General features: G+C 42.6%; 1 protein-coding gene across 6 annotated transcripts in view; it reads right to left on the bottom strand.

Annotated features, from left to right (window-relative positions):
* PHF21B (PHD finger protein 21B) overlaps positions 1 to 20,912 on the bottom strand; it is a 182,994-nt gene that overhangs the window by 52,270 nt on the left and 109,812 nt on the right. Inside the window, exon 1 of one of the 6 annotated variants that reach the window (XM_048300439.1) lies at positions 13,630 to 16,124. The exons of the other annotated variants lie outside the window; for them this stretch is intronic. The gene's annotated coding sequence lies outside the window, so the exon portion shown is untranslated. Of the gene's footprint in view, positions 1 to 13,629; positions 16,125 to 20,912 lie in introns of those variants that run through there. 6 annotated transcript variants of the gene reach the window in all.

Here is a 20,912-nt window from a genome sequence, read left to right on the forward strand (position 1 = left end):
CACCCTCTTCCCCAGCTGTAAGCCCAGAAAACTGTTCTAAACGCTGTTTGCCATTGCCTCCCCCCCACTCCACGTGTCTGAACAATGGCACTGACCATATGGCACAGTTCACCCTTCCCCCCCTTCTTCTTCCCACAGTCCCTTTCATCCTCCTACCCCCAACCCTTTCCTATTCCCACCCCCAGACTTGACGTCACCAGGTTCCTCCCACACATCAGGTACGGCCCCCTGTGTCAGGAATCCCCGCCCATCCTGTGACCACGCCTCCTGATCCTCCAACCCCGCCCCCTGTGGAGGACTTCTTGGTTCCCACGCCCCCTCTTCCGGTTCCCATAGGGTAGAAACCGGAACTGACGCCATCTTGAAATCGCGTCCGGGAGTCCCCTCAGCCCCCTCCTACCCCTTTGCTGCTCCTGTAACATATGATCGAACTGGCAATAATCCCACATGGAAACCTTTTGATTCTGCAGGGCTGAAAGAGCTTTGCAAAGCCCAGAAAGAATTTGGGAGGGAGAGTCAGCATTTTAAGAACCTTCTTAAGATAACTCTCACCAGTACAGTGATTTTGCCACATGACCTCAAAAGCATTTTCTCCTGCTTGCTTTCCCCATCCGAATTTCAAATGTGGGAAGAAGGTTGGAGAAAGCAACTGGGAGAGGTCCTCCCTATTTTACTGCAGGATCCAAACAATGCCGGGCTTTCTATGGATCACCTTACCAGTGAGGGGTTATTAACCAAGCCCCAGAACCAGGCTCAAAATACACCAGAGCTGGTCCTGAATGCTGTAAAGCAAGCAGCTCAGCAAGCGTTCTTAATGATGCCCCCTAAATTAGCACCTCAATTGAATTATGCTGAGATTCGGCAACTACAAAATGAGCCATTTATTGATTTTGTAGATAAACTGAGGCTTGTAGTGGAAAGACAAGTGGAAGATCTGAAAACAAGGGAGCATATTATAATGCAAATTGCAAAAACTAATGCTAATGATGCTTGTAAAAGAGTGATTTGGGGTCTTCCATTCAAATCTCCATCAACCTTATGTCAAATGATTCGTGCTTGCACAACATGGGTGCCAACTCATCAGCCAAATTTAAAAACGGGGAAAACTTCATAGGAACTGCAGCCACTGCTGATGCAACAGCATCCCAGGACAAAAGAAATGCTAATTGGGTCTGCCACAGGTGTGGCAAACCAGGGCACTTGGCCCAAAACTGCAGAGCTTCAGCTCCAATTAATCAGGGTTCCCGAGCTGTCTCCCCAGGGCCTGCCACCGATGGGATGCAGCCAAAAAACTGACAGGACCGCATGGATTGGCAGGGCCACGCGGGGGAATGAATCAAGAAACTGCCACCAGGAAAATGTTACCACGACCACTGCAACTCAAATGGACTCGGTGACACCCCAGAGAATCGTTGTGAGTTGCGAGAATCTGAGAGACTGTATATTGTTTGTGTTAAAAGATGTTGTACATTCACCAGCTGACATTTGTGTTACCCCAGAAATTGTTCAAGTGTGGCCACAAGGGTTCTTTACTGTCAATATCCAGTATGTTAATCCTCCCTATTTTCTTGCTGCTAACCAAGTTGTAGCCCAAGCTATTCTCATGCCCAGTAGTCCACCACAGGACTACAACCCCTCTGTCTTCTGGGCTGAGGTAGTTGGAAACAACAAACCCATTCTTAACTGCAAACTGTCTTGCCAAGGCTCAGACATCAGCCTGGCAGGAATGATGGACATGGGAGCAGACATGACAGTCATTTCTTCCCACAATTGGCCGTCACACTGGGAGCTGCAGCTGGCAGAAGGTATCGTGACGAGTGTGGGGGGATCTATATCTGCCCAGAGAAGCAAGGCAGTTGTCCAAATTGATGGTCCAGAGGGACAGATAGCATCAGTCCATCCTTTGGTACTTGACTCTGGATTTACATTGTGGGGCAGGGATCTCATGTCCCAGTGCGGGGCTCTAGTCGAAATTCCATCTCAACCCCAAAGTTTTTAGTAAAGGCCACTGTGGAGCGCCCCTTCCAGAAATTAAATTGGATCTCTGACTAACACGTCTGGATGGATCAGTGGCCTTTGAAAAAAGACAAATTGAAGGCGCTCACCGCACTCATTGAGGAGCAATTGAAAAAAGGAAATATCAAACCATCTAATAGTGCTTGGAATTCCCCCGTATTTGTAATCAAAAAGCCTGGGAAAGACAAGTGGCGCCTCCTACAGGACTTGCGGAAAATAAATGCAGTCATTGAGGACATGGGACCCCTGCAGCCTGGAATGCCTTCACCCTCCATGCTCCCCAAGCAGTGGAAGGTAGCAGTCATTGATATTAAGGACTGTTTCTTCCAGATCCCTCTCCACCCAGATGATGTACCCCGGTTTGCCTTCTCGGTCCCTTCCATCAACCGAAAGGCTCCCATGCAGTGCTACCAGTGGCGAGTTCTGCCGCAAGGCATGAAAAACTCACCCACCATCTGCCAGTGGTATGTAGCTTGCATTCTGTCCCTCATCCGAAAGTTAGCAGCAAAGGCAATAGTGCTCCACTATATGGATGATGTTTTGGTGTGTGCTCCTAACCAATCCTATTTAGACTGGACATTAGGGAAGGTAATCGAGGCCTTAGAGGCAAATGGATTTGAGATCCAGGCTGAAAAGGTCCAGAAAACCTCTCCATTTAAATACCTTGGACTAAAAATCCATGAACAGACTGTAGTTCCCCAACAAGTCAAAATTAATGATAACCCTAAGACCTTGCAGGAACTCCATCAGCTCTGCAGGTCCATAAATTGGGTGAGGCCATTCCTAGGGCTGACAACAGAAGATCTCACTCCTCTGTTCAACCATCTGCGAGGGAAAGATGACCTCACATCACCTAGGCATCTAACAGAGGAGGCGAGACAGTCCATCTGTAAGGTACAGGAAGCGCTGTTGTCCCGGCAGGCACACTGCTGCGCCCCAGGTCTGCCTTTTCAATTTATTGTATTAGGGGAAATGCCATACCTCCACGGAGTGATATTTCAATGGGACGAGGTGCAGAGTGATCCCCTGTTAATCATCAAGTGGGTTTTCCTCTTGCACCAGCTGTCAAAAAGTATCACAATGCCACAGGAGCTCATGGCTCAGTTGGTGATGCAAGCTAGATCCCTCTCCACACCCTTGCAGGGTCTGACTTTACATGCATCCACTTACCATTGGCAACTGATTCACTTGATAACCTCCTTCAAAACAATGAACACCTCTGATACGCCCTAGACAGCTACACAGGCCAAATTTCTATACACCATCCAAAACACAGACTGTTTACTTCAGTCTTCAAACTGATTCCAAAAGAAATTCAAAGCAGAAAACCATTAAATGCCTTGACAATCTTTTCAGATGGCTCCGGACGTTCCCGCAAGTCTGTCATCACTTGGAAGGATCCCCACACTCAGAAGTGGGAGTCTGATGTGCAGGTAGTTGAAGGATCCCCACAAGTGGCAGAACTTGCAGCCGTGGTCAGAGCATTTAAGCGGTTCAGTAAACCATTTAATTTGATAACTGATTTGGCCTATGTAGCAGGTGAGTTTCCAGGGCAGAGAGAGCCTTACTAAAGGAGGGTGCAAACCCAAAAATTCCTAACTTGTTTTCAAAATTGATTCAACTGATCTCCCACCGAAAGCAACCATTCTATGTCACGCATGTGAGATCACACACTGACCTGCCAGGATTTATTGCCGAAGGGAACAGGAGAGCAGATGCCCAGCAATGCCCATCCAGTTAGCGAATCTGCCTAACAGATTCCAGCAAGCCCAGCTGAGCCATGCAATGTTCCATCAAAATGCTCCAGCTCTCATCCAAAAGTTCCACCTCACTAGAGACCAGGCGAAAGCAATTGTGGCGACATGCCCCAACTGCCAAAAACACCAGCTTCCATCATTAGGTCAAGGGGTTAACCCCCAAGGCCTAGACAGTTGCAAGGTATGGCAAATAGATGTCACCCACTTCCCCCAATTTGGCCGCCAGAAATATATTCATGTTTCTGTGGATACCTTTTCTGGTGCAACCTTTGCCTCAGCCCACTGTGGGGAGAGGTCCAAAGATGTCATCAACCACCTGGTACAGGCCTTCTCTGTGCTGGGGACACCAAATAAAATAAAAACTGACAATGGCCCAGCATACACCTCTGCAGAGTTAAAAACATTCATGAGTGAGTGGGGTGTGGATCACATCACTGGCATCCCTCACTCGCCCACAGGCCAAGCCATCATAGAAAGAAAGCATCAAACACTAAAAAGACTGCTAGAACAACAAAACGGTGAGAATGAGATCGCTGCCCCCATCATAAGACTTTCCAAAGCGTTGTTCACTTTGAACTTTTTAAACTGTTCCTATGAGGAACCCAACCCTCCCATCCTGAGACACTTCACAAACTCTGCCAAACATAAACAGACTGAGAGACCTGAGGTCCTAATAAAAGACCCTGATACTTTACAAATACATGGCCTGTACCCCCTAGTCACCCAGGGTAAAGGCTACGGATGTGTTTCCACCCCAGAGGGTCCAAGATGGATCCCTGGGAAGTGGATCAAACCCTTTTTGAGACCACCTGTGGATGCCAAGCAAAGGAAAGAAGCTTCCACAGCCTGGAAAAGAAGAAAAACCAAGCCACCTGGAAAAAAGACTCCTCCTCCAGGCCTGAAAAACAAACCCTCCACCTCCCAGTCTCCTTAAAATGTGTCTCCCTTCCCAAAATGACCCCCCAGTTTTGTTTTGAAAGAGGGGGAGTCCAAGGGAGTCATTGTTATTTAAGTTAATTTTATTTGTATTAATTTTGTGTTATACTTTTCCTAAAGTTACCACCCTTGACTGTGTGATGACCTCCTACATGCTGCTGTCCCACCTGCTGCTGCAGCTCCTCCTGTGCCACCACCAACGAGGCGAGGCATGGATCATACCGCAGCCACAAAACAACGTGTGGGTATCGCTGGCCCAAGCCCTCAACCAGATGGGGATATGCTTGGACATGGGCAGGGTGTGAAGGACCCAATGTCTTCCTGTCTTGTTGGTATTCCCTTGCACGCTGAGGAGTTTGTTGCCTACACCCACATCCTCCAGCCCCACCGCTGGGACCGGTGGATGCGGAAACTTCCAGTAGCCATACAGGAACCCCAAGAATTAAATCTTAAGGGGTCTGCTGGGGCAGCCTTTTGTTTTAACTCACACTATAGCAAACCAGAACACCAATTCCCAGTCAGCCCTTTTAACAGAGTCTATAAAACCCAGAGTTGGTGTCACAATATGGCTCTGTCGGTTTCCAACTCCATCAGTCACAGCAAGGTGCTGCCAGAGGGTTTATTCTTAATCTGTGGAGACCGGGCGTGGAATGGAATCCCACCATTTCTCACAGGAGGCCCCTGCACTCTGGGGCATTTGACCACTCGCACCCCAGACAGGGCTCAACTTCTCAAGTGGCAAAATTCAGCTAATCAGGCTGGGTCAATTTATAAAATCCCTGATGATTGTGAGAATTCGGTCACTAATTGGCCTCATTCTAAAAGAGTTATCATGTCAATTTTTATGCCATGGGTGGCGGCAGCTAAGGCCCTTGGAGAACTTGAGCAGATTTCTTGCTGGCTAGGAAAAAGCGCCCAAGCCACATCCTCCGTCCTCAGCCAGCTTTTAGCTGAGGAAGAAAAAACAAAGCAGGTAACATTACAAAATCGAGCTGCCGTTGATTTCCTTCTCCTCACTCACGGCCATGGCTGCGATGAGTTTGAAGGACTCTGCTGTATAGACTTTTTGTCAAAGAGCAAGTCCATCCATGCTGAAATTAAGGAAATTCGTGCCCAAGTTGACAACCTGCGTGCAGAGGGCAGCGACTGGTTTAAAAACATCTTTTCCGCCTCCAGTCTCTCTTCATCCACTGGGAGCTTCAGCAGCTGGATTCCTTCCATTATCAAGGACATTGTTTGGGTTTTGTTTATAGTGTTGTTAATTTTATTAGCCCTTCCAATTTTTAAGTGTTTGGTTTTGAAATCCCTTAAGCCTTCCCCCTCATTTCAAGGTAATAAAGAAGGGGAAGATGTTGGTGTGACCCATCCCACTGCGGGGCTAGGGCAGCGTGGTGCCAATCAATCCCAGCCCATCCCCTGGATCAAGTTTCCCAAAGAGGCAGACTCAGAGGGTGGGTCGAAGGGCAGCTCAGAAGCCTAAGCCGCACCCCCCCTGGGCGGCGCCTGGGTACAAGCCGCCTTCCCTGGTTCGGGAAAATTCTCGGTTACTCGGTTGTTCATTGGCTCTCTGTTATAACTCCCGCCTCTTGGTTTCCCCCCAGTGGTTCATGTTACATTGTATCCTCCCCATGGCTTGTAACTCATTGGTTGTTTTACCCTTTCCCCGCGGTTTTCAAATTCCCTATAAAACTGAGGACAAGCCTCAGGGGAGGATCCCATCGCATTCCATCCCTTCCAAGCTTGTTCAGGTTGTGAAACTTCTAACAATAAACCTGTTAAGAGTCAGACCAGAACAGCCTCTCTCTTCCTTTGTCTCTGAGCTAACGTGAGCCGATCCCATCAGCTCCTGCCGTGTTTCCCTCTGCAGAGAAGCCAGCTAGCTAGCTCAGCCAGCAGCTCTTTTCCTGATGCCCAAGTTGCTTCAGCAACGCACAGAAGAATGCAGCTGGACTGTCTCTGACCTGGGGCACGCCAGAGTTCATGCCTCGAGCACCAAGAACTGCGTTAGATTTTAACTCAGGAACATATGGGTCTGTTGTATCTCAGCTGAACAGTTCAATTATTTGAGCTCAGCTGACACTGCATTGCTGGATTATTTGAAAACTATTTTATACTGACATCAATACTGCAGCACAAATATTGTGTTCCTGCAATGAATTATGGAAATACTAATCTTTTTAAAGAACATATGCATCTCTCTAAGATCTAGGTCTTCTTCGTGTTGCACCTAAGCTATTAAAAAAATGGTTTTGTTTGTTATGTGTTCAATATTGGCAACAACAGTTTTACAGAAAGGATTTTTAATGTGCTAGTGACAGGGGAACAGATTGCTATGGCAACAGCAAAGATGAAAATTCTTAACCTGAATGGATCATCACTGAAGTAATTGCAGGGATTTTTTACCCTTTCTACATCCATTTTACAACTTGAATGCTTCATTCAACCTTGAGCTTGCTTTATATAAATGCCAAGTACTATATGCAGCCTCCAAGTTGATTTGATCTAAAAGTTGCTGCCCCTTCCCTCACAAATCCCAAATAACTGCTGTCCTCTAGCGCACCTAAACATCTGAACACTATCATTTTTCCATAGAGTCCACCAAAAAAAGCACCAGGCCCTTGGACATAACTTTGAGGCTCCTGTAATGCATATTCAGATACATATTTTTTCTTTCCTTCTAGACTCAACTTGCATAAAAATCTGTGGAAATCATTCTTCATTTTCAAAAATATGATAAAATCACTGTGCATGGTATTTCCAATAAACTGGTGGAATAAGGTATCAGCTTCACATTTAATTGTATCCTAAAGAGGCGGTTATTTCAGATGCATATTTTGTGTAAACAGTAATTTAATTGGAATTTCATAGAAATGTAAAGATTTATTTTACAGGTTTTAAAAGCGTTTGTTCTCCCCAGTTCCTCTCCCTTTACTCAGAATTCATTATCCATGCTTTCATATGCAATTTATGATGGTTACAAAGTAGACAATTGGAAATACATGTCCTGTTGCTTTTTCAAAATACCAATATTTTTGAATCCATCCTTTCTTTGTGTATCAAAAATACCATTTAAAACAACTCTCCTTATAGCCAATTAACAATGACTTGGACTTTTGCCCTGGAACAGCTCTCTCTGCATAGGGGTAGCCACAAGCAGTAGGAGGCAAAGTACCACCTTAAATTCCACACCTGCTTTGAAAACCAAATTCGTAGTTGTTGCTGAGGTTTTTGTACTCATCCCTTTTATCACCACTCATTTGCAAGGAAGCCCAAGGTGGTATTACAGCTCATGCAGGTATCAGAAGAGAATATGCAGAGATGAAGCAAGCAATGTTCTGCTTTTCCTGTGGCTCTCAGGCTTTTCAGAGCACCACCCAATTTATCTCTCCTTTGACCGTAGGATTTTCAGACCACTATCTCTACTCCTTGCCACTTGCACATTGCCATCAGGGTGCACTGAAAAATACAAACTCTGAACACACTGTAGGTATGTATTCTAACTAAGGGAAAACACAATGAATACAGTCCACATATTTCCCCATTTCAGAAATCCCACTAATTACTTACACAAGGAGACAGCTGTGCCAAATGCCTATTCCTAAACACAATTTCCACCATATTATTTACTGGTCAGTAGTTTTTTCAATGCGCCATTATTTTTATCAAAAGAATTATAAATTATTTCTACATATATTATAAAAATAAATTATATATATATGTAAAAATTATTTTTATTAGGATTTTTTCCGCAGGCGTTAGATCATACTCTAAATTTCTGAATTGAAAGAAAAGAAAAAAGAAAAAGAAAGTTTGGGTGTGTGAACTGCATTAGCATGCACATACCTGTTCTGTGATTTGTAGCCTTATTCAGAAACCATATTCAACTAATTAAGTCTCCACCTCCTGCACAAATGAGCATAATGTCAATGAGTTGCAGCAAAACTCAGCAGCTGTGATCACACCTATAGTCTCTTGCTCAGATGATTCATAAAAGGTTTGCTGTTTAACTATTCAACTGTTCCAGGTTGATACGGTTTTTTATGACTAATGTTTTTAAATTACTTAGTCTCTGTTCAGTCTGCAGAAATATTCCTGAGTAAAGGGAAAATGCATGACCAGTGTCACACAAAGCCATCTCAAGCCTCTCCCTCAAGTGAGCTCAGGCAGGAGTGAAAATCTTCAACAGACCCAGCAGCTGCTAAAGCCCTACTCCTACCACTACCCTACCCAGCTGCAGGACATGAGGATTAATGTATGAAAAGGGAAGGCAAGGGGATGAAAAATAAAGGAGGAAAATACCATCATCCCTTAGTGATTTAGGAATCCTCACCTATCAGCATGGCCCATGCAGCCTACTAGCAGCTGCTGAAAAATAAGAATTCCATATGGTTCCACCTTAGCACCCACAGGGTTCAGAGCTGCTTTTGTACTCTTTCCTCTGAGTGTTAGGTGTTCTTCAGTCACTCGGAAGACCTGGAAAACATGAGGGAAGTGACAGCCTGAGGTGACTGAATTGCTTGCTGCCAGACAGTCCTTTTTGTCAGGCCTGAGCTAAGCTAATCCAGCTTGCTGAGTGGGAGAAAGAAAGTTGAATTTGCTTAGGAAAGTATCCAACAAGCAACAGAATAAAGACAAGGGGAAAAACAATGCTTCTTAGCTAAGGTGGCAGAGGAAGGGGGGAGGAGACAAAACCCACAAAGAAAATGGAATGACAATTCCAACCCTTTTTGACAAAAGAAGCAATTATATCAGTTCAGCCATAATAACTAGATGTTGGTACCAAAAGTTATTTCCTTGAGAATAGAACTTGGGGAAAGTACCATAAAATTTTGCCTGACTTCCATATAAATTGTGTATAAATATGACTGATTTTAAAATTATGCAGTTAATATAGTTTGTTAGGAAAAAAAAAAAGGAGGCAGCAACTTTCTTATCAAATGTTAACTTGGATGTGCAGTACATCCCATAAGTGTGCATTATATACTTTTTAGGCAGACTGCTCAGCAATATTGAGCTACTTGTCTCTCAACAAAACCCAGTGGAAAATATTGCTTTAGTACAATATGGAGGAATTACCATTGCTATTGAATTCCTAACTTTGGTATTCCACAGCTCTAAGACTGCAGCTGTGAAAAATCATTGCAGATACTGCTATCTGGTAGGTATAGCAGATAGGTGCTTGTTGGGATCTCCCCCCCTGCCATGTAGCCCTGGGAGAGGGGCCCTGGGGGGAAGGCACGGGGTTTCCCTGCCCCTGGTCAGCCTCATCCCCCATTGGTTGGTTTGTGTTCCCCAGTGTGGCCAAGGACCCTCGGGTCCCGTGACTGCAGAGTTCCTGAGCACAGCCCCGGCCATGTGGCTGGAGAAATAAAGATCTCTGAAACATCTACCAAGAATCCATCCGTATATATTTCTTTTCCACGGGACTCCTGGTTTGATATATGCTTGTTACAGTAATCCCCGCTGTAACAGGTGCTGTCTTCTAGTAAAAGAAAATAGCTATATTTAGTTTCGGAGGATGATAAACTCTATAGTATTCGCTTACAAATGCAATTGGTTCTTTGATGATCCAAATAAAACGGCTGTTCTTTTATGTTCAGATAGTAAAAGGATTTGGTAACTTTATGCTTATATAAATAAATTCATAAATATATACAGATATATTTCTATATATGTATATATGTGACTACATAAACATACATTTCAGAATACAATATATTACAAATAATACTTTTCCAGAGTTATAATATACCAAAGTGAGCACCAGTTCTTCCCTTCAATGATAGAGCCAAGCAATTTTAGAACTTGTAAGTAGAACATCTCTTTACCTTCCTGAGATGCTGCATTGATGTGTTTTACTGCACTACTGATTCCAGGTGTTTGTACTTTGCTCTGAAAGAGGAGACCTGCTTCATTCCCACTGAGTTTCACCTCCCTGAGCCCCATTCTGACAACCAATCTGTGGTTAACCAGTTTCATTCAAAACATATTCCATAAAAGCTGTGCTTTCCTTTCCTTCTCCTTCCCATCTCTTTCTTCAACTAGTTTCTTGGGAGTCCAACCACCTACTCCAGAGAAGGAATATTTCAGATCCTACACTCACACATGGCTCTGTGAATCATTTAATTATCAGAACATACTTGGGAGAAGGACTCTTCTTCCAAGCTTTTCTGCTAAATTAGTCAGTGAGAGAAGAAAAGACATGGTGTCGTGGCCCAGTGGTTTAGAGAACACTTGAGGAAAAAGAGAACCAACAATTCCGATCAATGCTCTGGCCACCTTGTTGTTCACCCTTGTTAACGTAACAGCAGTTCCTACAATGGCCCAGTGCAAGCATTTTTTTGGAATATGACTGGTAGAAATAGAGGCATCCCTGGATTTCACCTGGGCCCAGACCTGAACGCTACTGAACAGAGATTGAGGATTTTTGAGCTTCAGGCAGCCAGATGCTCTTCAGCACTGAAGTTCTTCCAACGATCTAGTCTAAATCTCTTTTGCTAGAAATAAAAGACACAGACAGAAAATATGATGTGTTTTGAGCTTGCCTACTGTGCAAATTAGATGGTACAACAATAAAGTCTTCATGAAGGCAGAGCCATGGAGCTTTATGAGTCTTAGCCCAATGAAAGGCTCTGTGTGTATCCATAGAGATACCATTGAAGAGAACAGGACTTCAACCCCATCATTCCCATAGATAAAATGGAGGAATTTTTTTCTTTCTTGTTTTTTTTTTTTAATTGGACAACCATGGAATCACAGAAATGTTTGGATTGGAAGGGACCTTATGGATCATCCCATTCCACCCCCTGCCATGGGCAGGAACACCTTCCACTAGACCACATTGCTCCAAGCCCCATCCAACCTGGTCTTGGACAATTCTGGGGATAGGGCATCCACAGCTTCTCTGGACAACCTGTGCCAGGGCCTCACCAGCCTCACAGGGAAGAATTTCTTCCCAATATCCCATCCAACTCTGTCCTCTGTCAGTTTGAAGCCATTCTCCCTTGTCCTGTCGCTATATGACCTTGTAAAAAGTTTCACTCCATCTTTCTTAAAAAGATATCCTAAATCCAAAATAATTGCCAGGAAGCTACAAAGAGAACTCTTACAGTATGAAATGGCTAATAATTTTTTAGACTGAGTGGCTCTTACTCAAACAGGGTTATTTATACCATGCCATTGGTCACAAAAGCTGAATGTTGGTAAGGGAAGCTACTCAGTTACCTTCCACATGCAGATACGTAAGTTCTGTACGCTCACACCCTCATACTGCAAATTGAAAAAATGTAAAAATTAGGATGAACGTGTCAAAAAGCTGGTGGATTTTTCTTTTCATCAAACATCCCTTTTCAAAGAAAATGTAATAATAATAATAACAAGAATCACTTGCCAAGCCTATTGTACAGTCATTAGGAAAATAGTTAAAGACATGCTAGTGATGTAGATTAAGTCTTCTAGTACAAATCAAGCTTCCTTAGACCTGACTTCAGTGGACATATTCCAAACTCACACATTTGACAATGCTCATAGGATTTGCTGAGAAATACTTTGTTATTAACACTTTTAAACTTACTTAAGTGTAAACACACCATGATACACCAAGATATAAATTAATTGTGGTTCTATGTAATAACTTCTAAATTCAAAACCAATTTCTGGACTCAAGCTAGAAGAATGAGAGTTTGAGCTCATATTCCTCAAGACTTGACAACTCTGAGCCATCATAGTGATGTTTCAAACTCAATTACTCTGGCTTTGAAACCTACTTAAGAACACAGATATAGCAGAAACCTGAAGCTTTTTTGTCTTCTCATACTTATTAGGGAAGTTGGGCTGTCCTTTTCTAGCACTAATAACATATGCAATATCTAATTTGCCATATTACAAGAAAGGTTAAAAAATGACACAAGTTGACAGAATATAGATGATTGGCTTGTATTTTGAAAAGAAAAGTGTGAGGGAAAATGAATATAGTAATGCTTCACTCTTAAAAAAAAGTGAAATCAGCAAATAGAGTGGTGGGGTTTTATTAGAGCAAGCGCTAACTAATTCCCATATACAGTCTTCTAAAATCATAGTATCCTTGTAGTATCCCTGCCAAATTTCTACAGTATTCTTATTACTACTATGCTACAATATCTGTCTTTTAAAAATACCTTAGTGTACTGATGTTTCAAAGAAAAATTCATATTATATGAAATGAAAAAATGCTAACTTGTGGGTTTATTTCACATCCAGAAGTATAGAAAACATTTAAGGTAAGACCCTTAAATCATCATTACCAGTTCAGCAAACTACAGGAAGCACAATGTTGCTTAAATCTTATCAAAGCTGTTATGCACATTCTGGTATTACCTATTCAGTCACTGCTATTTCAGTGATCCTATATATAAAAATGAACATATCTCCAACCCAGCCAATCTCATTGTTTGATTCAGTGAGGGATGCAACAATCAAATTGTCTGTAATATCACAATCCATCACTACATGTGCAAATTTGATGACACAAGTCACTGAACTGGGGTCCTAATAAAATAAAACAAGAAAAAGACTGAACAGAGGTCTTATCTTAATAAAGATCTCACTGAGAAAAACCCTCAAACAAACAGTCATACCCATGAACAAAATGCCTTGCACAAAAGCAGTGGGGACATGGTCTTGCTTTCACTGGTCAAATCTCCAAGGAAAATATTTGGCCAAAGAATTAGAACAGTCAAAAAGATTAAGACTCCAGCACAGCTAAGCAGGTAAATACAAACTGATACATGGATATGATTAATCCTGTTGAAGACATGTGAATTATATATATGTTAACTCAGCATTATGCTCGAATAGAGGATGAACTTGAACCCATTTTCTGAAATTATTGATATTGAAGCCTGATTGTAAGATTAACAAAAAGAATTTTGGTTTGTCTTACCTTGCCTGGTACCTGTCTTATTTTAAAAGGGTCTCTATTTCAGTTTTCATAATGACAAAAATCCAAGTCCAATACAAGTCTTTCTACTCAAGAGGGCAAAAACGTGACTCAAGACCACAGCACACCTTCTGCACAAGAATTATCTTCATGGAAGGAACATCAAGCCCAAGAGTGATTTAAAAGTGGTCAAAGAAGAAACAGGCTCATGATAAGTAAAAGCAACTAGTCTTTTCCCACCCATACACACATATATGAGTATCAAAAACACACACTATAGCTGTTAATAGGCATCCGCCAACACTGTCCTTGTCACTGATGGAAATTGAAATATATCCGTCTTGCCATTCAGCTCTAAATTTAGAGATGAACAAATTTGGTTAAATTTGGATCAGGCACTTTATGACTCACATTATCCTCCAAGTTGGCAATCCTTCACGTCACATAAAAAGGCCATTGAACATAGTGCACAATCTCGTTCCTGAAGAGGCACTGCCCACAGTCAAAAGAAGAGATACACAAACACCCTGTTAAAAGGCAGGAAACCCATGCAAACCACCCTGATATGAACAGCACAACAGTGCCTGTGGGTTGAAATATGCATTCAAAGAGCTACATCTTTAACAAGTGCAAACAGAACTCCATCACTTTGAGCAAAACTCTCTAGATTCCTCATCAGGGAGGGTCTGTCCTTCTCTATAGGAATATCTCCACACACAGATTACTTTCTTCTCTCTCTCTCTCACACACACACAAACACTTTTAATTGCTTGTTGTGTAGCAATTTAACTTGAATTTTTATAAAATGGCTGTGATGTGAGGAAAAGAGAACAACTAAACCCTAACATCAATAAGTACTAATAAATATTAATATAAGTACCACTTACATTGTAATGTGAAATACGTTTACTATCCACAGATGAAATCAAATTTCTGCCTTTATTACTGTCAGAAATGACTTTTAAGATATTTCTATTTACTACTTGAGTATTCATCAGCACTCTGTATTTACAGCATCTACTCTCTCTCCATCTCTCTGACCAACCCCTCCACATTTATACATAAAATAGTTGAAGAGCAATACTTCCTGATACAGTTTTCCAATTAATTTCAATATAGACACAAATGCGCATTGTGAGATTAGTAGCAGAACAATTGCCAAGTCCTGATACAGTTAGAACACCAACAGGAAATCTTATCATGCCTGTATTTGCAATGCAAACATTGAAAGAAGATAAATACAGAGTTTGCAGTCTGGTATGAAACAGATTCCTGCAAATTATTCAACTATCCAACAAACTGTAGATAATGAAAAAATCCCACCTTTAGACAATAAATAAAACTAAGACATTTGGCAATAATCCAAAGCCTTTCATTTCTTAAAGCGGTACCTCTTATTAAAGTAACAGCACATGTAGAATAAGTAGATCTGTTTATGCATCCTATCATTTAGAAAAAGATTTAGAGGATGATTTCTCCAGCCCCAAAGTTGATCATCTTCTATCTCGGTTTGAGACAAGTTTAGGGGGAAATGCTCTGGAAGGAACATCTCCTCCACAGAAGGCAGGTTTCAGTAGTCCTTCCCCTACCAATACAAAAGGAATTTCTTGGAGGAAAGTGAAAGAAACTATTTATTTAACAAAGTGCCAGCAGGGCACAAGAAAAATAAATAACTGTTAAAATATTAAACCTCCTCGATGCAGAGGAAGCTGGTGGATTTAGCGCTCCCTCTGTAGCTGGCTCAGCCCCTCCCAAGGCCTGGTGCTGGGATGCGATGTCCCCGCAGTCTCCGCGCTGGTCCATGGGGTCCGATGATCTGGTTCTTGGATCACAGCTAGGCCGAATAGTTCCAGAAGAAGAAATTACTGGAGGATTTCAGTATGCCAGTATGGGAAAATTTCTGGCCTCAGCCAACAGGCTAGCTAAAAAGCAGGAAGGTGCTCCCTCAGCTCTGCAGTGGTGAGAACGTGGGGGAGTGTGTGAGTCCTTGAACACCAATCACACTGAAGAATTCGCCTGGCTTCTCTCCCCCCTCTTCCTCGGACCCAGCTTAAAGCTGCGGGACCCATTTCTGGGCATAAAGCAAATGATAGGGAAATACAGTATTAACATAAAATCACCCCAAGACATCTTTTGCTATTACAAACTCCACTTCAAGTTTGAATCACACAGCCCTCAAATTTTCTATCCATCCCCTCACATTCTTGTTCTCCCATTTCAAATAGAACTAACTTGAAAATTCTGGCATTTTCAATAATGCTTGCCTGGTAATTTCTGTGAAGCAGAGACAGCCTCCAATTACAATGAAGTAGTTACAGTGTATTATCATTTTTAGAGCATTCTTTGCTTCTCTGAAGTGAATCAAATCTCTACATGGGAGCTACTCTGATTAGCATCAAAACTCTCAGCATTAGAACAAGGGACCCAGAACTTTGTTTGTATGGATAAGGACATATTAAAATATCACAGAAATTTCCATAAGGGGACTGTCTATATATTCATAGTCACAGAATCCCAGAAAAGCTTTGGTTGGAAAGGACCTTAAAGCTCATCCCATCCTACCCCCTGCCATGGGCAAGAACACCTTCCACTAGACCAGGTTGCTCCAAGCCCCATCCAACCTGCCCTTGGATACTTCCAGAGATGGGGCAGCCACAGCTTCTCTGGGCAGCCCGTGCCAGGGCCTCACCCACCCTTACAGGAAAAGTTTCTTCCCAATATCTCATCTAACCCTGCCCTCTGTCAGTTTGAAGCCATTTTCCCTTGTCCTGTCACTCCAGACCCTTGTCCAAACTCTGTCTTCACCTTCCTTGTTGAGTCCTTCAGATAATTAGGTCACCCCAAAACTTCTCTTCAGACTGAGCAATCCGAATTCTCCCAGGGTTTCCTCTCAGCCGAGCTGCTTCATCCCTCTGATCATCTTGGTGCCATCTCTGGACTTGCTCCAACAGCTCCATGTCCTTCCTGTGCTGGGACTCCAGGGCTGGAGGAAGCTTCGTAGGTGGGATCTCACCTGAGCAGGGCAGAAGGGCAGAATACCCTCCTCCCCTGCTGCCTACACTTCGAAATTTTTATATTCCTAAATTTTAAGACTTTCTTTTTCAGGCAGTTAAAATTGAGCCTAAGAAAAGGCATGAAATTGGAGCAATTGCATTTCCCTCCTTTAACCTGGTCTCTTTTGTATGGTTCTCTATAGACAGGACAATGAAGTACCTCTGGCTATAAGGACTAGACATACAAATGTACTGACAGCTCTATCATTCTTCTGCAGGACCAGGAATCATTGACAAAACTAAAGTAGTTTTCACTTAATCTCCTTCTGCTTGTGTTCCTCAGTAGAGACACTTCCCAGACACTCACATGAAGAAAATCCATTCCATAAACACTTAAGCAGCATATCCATTCCTACATCCCACTGCACATGGACCTGCAGATGGGATGTTCAGTGACACAAACGCTGCAGACAGCAACCATGGTCTGGTGTGCAAAAACTGGGACTCACAATTATTCCCTGCTCATTAATTTTCTTCCAGCAGGGTGTTTGTTTGCCAGTTCCCACAGAAACAAATTTGGAAAAGTTGCTCTTAGATTCTTACAACAAAGCATCGGACAGTCAGTGTGAGTCCACTTCTGCTTATCCTTTCCTGCTGAATATTCTGCTGCCTTCACTGGAAAATTGGTATAGGAATATGGTATAGGGCCTAATGAGGTTTTATTCAGATCCTGAGAGTCTTTATTCAATCTTTGGGTGTTTGAACCCTAATGTAGATCAAATAGAAATGCAGATTGAACAGAGCAGAAATCCACATGCTTTAGATGCATCAACCATATACGTATATCTGGGATATTTAAAAGGAAGCCATTTATCATCAGGAAACATAAGTGCTAATTCTGAATCTGATGTTTAAATATCCCATCAACAGCAACCAGCATTGAGAAATGGTTCAATTAACCTGAAAGGATGTAATTTTATGCTATTTAGCAAGAATACAAATTTTAAATTGTCTGTTCAAAATCTCCATGCCACAGGCTTTCTGTGGAGTTTTCTCCTCTGTTGTTATTTCTAGCACAACGCTGTTTCCATGCCACGTTGCTCTCATAGACCAGCAAAAGCAGAAAGCTCAGAGCCCTAATTTGGCCCCAGCAGGAAACCCAGCTTCTGTTTCACATTTGAGGAAATTGTAAAAAACAGAACAATTTAGGGAAAGTCAACAGGAACCATTAGCCACACAGAACAATCATTGCTCTGTTCCTCCAGGACAGACATCCAGAAACCAATACAGTGACTGATAAAACAAAGCTCAAGTAAGGCCTCAAAAAATCTTTTCAATATCTTGATATTCATCAGCCATCACTGACCAATCCAGATCTGAAGAAAAATACAACTCATGTTACACTAAGAGCAGGAGCCGTGGACTCCAGAAACGCAACCAATTTTTGGCAATCACAGACAACTTGGCATATCTCTGATGCCAGTGAGATGCTGGTGCTCCAGCGATGGCCAACACGACCAAGGCTGTTATGATCCGTAGAAAAATGTCTTTATTTTTCCTCTCCCCTAGATCTGTGTGGAGCCTCTGGATCTTTCTTTTGTCCTTACTTGTGCTCACTACTTATCATTTCCACCTGCATTTCAGCACATGGATCCACATAGATGAGGAAGAAGTATGAAGCAGATGCACAAAGAGCTGCAGGAAATGCTAAAGGGGGCTGTAGCATGATCCAAGGACTTGTGGGACAGTTCTCATTCCCAAGGATGCCGTGTGCAGCATGGACATGTCTGAGGCATTCTCACAATTACCAAAAAGGCCTGTAGTGTGGCTGCCAATACAAGGATCCTGCCTAAGGCAGCACTTGTAAGCTTCCTACGGAGAAGGATAAAGAGATCAGGATAAGTGGATCCTTTATTTTCTCAGTTTTCCCACAGTAAAACACGGAATAATAACACCTTAGTCATAATAACTCCATATTGGGAGAATAAATTAACTATTGCTGTGTTGTCAGGCACTGTGGTAACATGGATTCTAAAAAGAAAAAGCTATATTGCCACACAACCAGTACAGGTAAATACATCTATAAATAAAACCTGTAAGTACTGATGCAATACAAATAATAAACAAAAACCAAAAAGACTTAGTCATATGCACAGGTGGATTTCCAATTATGGAGGAAGTACTTTTACAAAGAGCATAGTGAAGCACATAATGTAGGATGGTGAAGAGAAAGGCAATAAATCGTTCTACAAATAAACTATTCTGAAAAATGGCCATTGTAGTCAGGAGCATGTTCCTAAAGTTCTGGGATGCATTATTTTCTGGTTAATTGAATATACAGATAACTAACAGGTATATATGAGCATCCTCCTACATGTATAAAAGCCTCATTTCTTGAAAAAAAGAAATGGATACTCATGTAGATTGCACAATCTAAACAGGGACACAAGTAGTTCTGTGAGCTGTGGAGTTAATGAAGCGTTTGTGGAGAACAGTTTATTTCTTGCCAAGAATTTATAGCACTATAAATCCTCATACTGTATTTTGCTTTGAAAGAATCCCCCTGTATAGACAAGCCCCAAGATGAAAGAGTACATGAGCATGGGGAAGCTGTCAAACTTTTCTCCAGCTGACCCAGGGAATACATGTGTGGGAAGGGAAGTACAGAGAGGAGTGGGAGGTAGGTTTGATGCTGTTTGTGAAGTCGTGATGGACAGGGAGTCAGGGCCTTGCTAAGGTGTTTTCTAAGAGCTGCACAGAGTAACAGGGGACAGAGATCCCAGAGGGTTCCAGACACTCTGTGTGTGTGTGTGTCCTGGTGCTCTGTGGCCCAGTGCTTATGTGCCCTTCCAGCATTTTTGTCTTTGACAACAGATCTTGAAAGGCAGTGTACCGGTTTGGCCAAATTTAGAAATACATCCTCTGAGAGAAGGCAGGTCACCACCCCTCCCCCACCAGGTTCAAGGAAAATAAATTTTCCTCAAAGGAAAGTGAAAGACATTAAAGCTATTTATTTAACAAACACACGAGAAAAGGATAATAATGCTAAATAATAAAGTCTCTCGCTGTGGAGAAAAAACCTGGGAAAGTGTTAGAGTCCTCCCTTTGGTCTCCTCGGAGCTGGGGCTTGGCCCAGGGCCAGGCCGTCTGCACGCGGTGGAAAGTCCTCCCACTATGTTCTAATATTGAAGCAGTCCAGTGGAAAAGGGAGAAAATCCAAAATTCCAGGGAAGGGAAAAAAATTCAACTCTCAGTCTCTCTCCAGAGAAAAAGAAGCTGAACAACTGGCCAAAAACTGACTCGGGAAACAGCAAGCCAGGTGCTTCCTCTCTCCCCTGCCGCAGCTGGGGAAAAAAAAGTTTGCTATCTCTGTATGACCTTGAACAAGCTGCAAACCGCTTTGAAAAAGTTTTGCTCAGTTTTTCCTTCCCCCTCTCAGGCTCAGTTTAGAGGCATAGAAAGGCACAAAGTTAATTTCTGGGCATAGGGCAGCAATACGGGATACACATCATAAAGTCACCCCAAGACAGGCAGCCAAGGGGTCTGACAGCTGTGTTCCCCCTCTCTGCTTGTACTCCCAATACTGCCTGATCCAACTGTCTTCCCAACAGCCAAAAGGCTTTCTGATTTCCCCAAACTAGACCCTGGGATGTTTGCCCACAGTTTTGCTAGTTACAAGAGAATGAAGAGGCAGCAGAGGGGCATTTCTTTACAAGGTATGTTGCTCCAGCACAGCAGATGGGACTTCATCCTTCAGAAAAGCAACCTCCGATCTTGCTTTCAGTCAGGAAATGGTGGTGAGGATAGGAAAGGGCAAATACCACATAAATATCATTACAATAAAAACAAAATTTGAGAGGCTTATATCAAAATCTCTTTATACCAAAGTATGTTGTAGGTGCAGGCATACGTTGACTAGCTCTAGGGCATTCTCTCTACACAACAGCACTAGCAATTCTCTGAAGTGAAAGCACATCTACCATATATACAGCATATACCAGCAAAATTCAGCTTATGGCAGCAAAATTCTGCTTTAGCCAACATAACTTGCTCCAGATCATCCAAACGAAGCTTTAAGCTTTATTTCTCTAAGTGGGACAAAGAGCTCCGTTTGTGATACCCCTGTCTGTACACTTGCATTAGTGTAGCTCCAACAGTCATGTCTTCACACATGGGATTGACACTAAAAGGATGCCAGGGAATAGTGTAGACCCAGAACTCATTCCTGCAGCTCGCTACTTCCGATGCTTACACATTTCAATCCTTTTTAATCTTACAATGTCTTCTGCTTCC

Source organism: Corvus hawaiiensis, chromosome 4 (assembly GCF_020740725.1).
Source record: "Corvus hawaiiensis isolate bCorHaw1 chromosome 4, bCorHaw1.pri.cur, whole genome shotgun sequence".
Classification (NCBI taxonomy): Eukaryota; Metazoa; Chordata; class Aves; order Passeriformes; family Corvidae; genus Corvus; species Corvus hawaiiensis.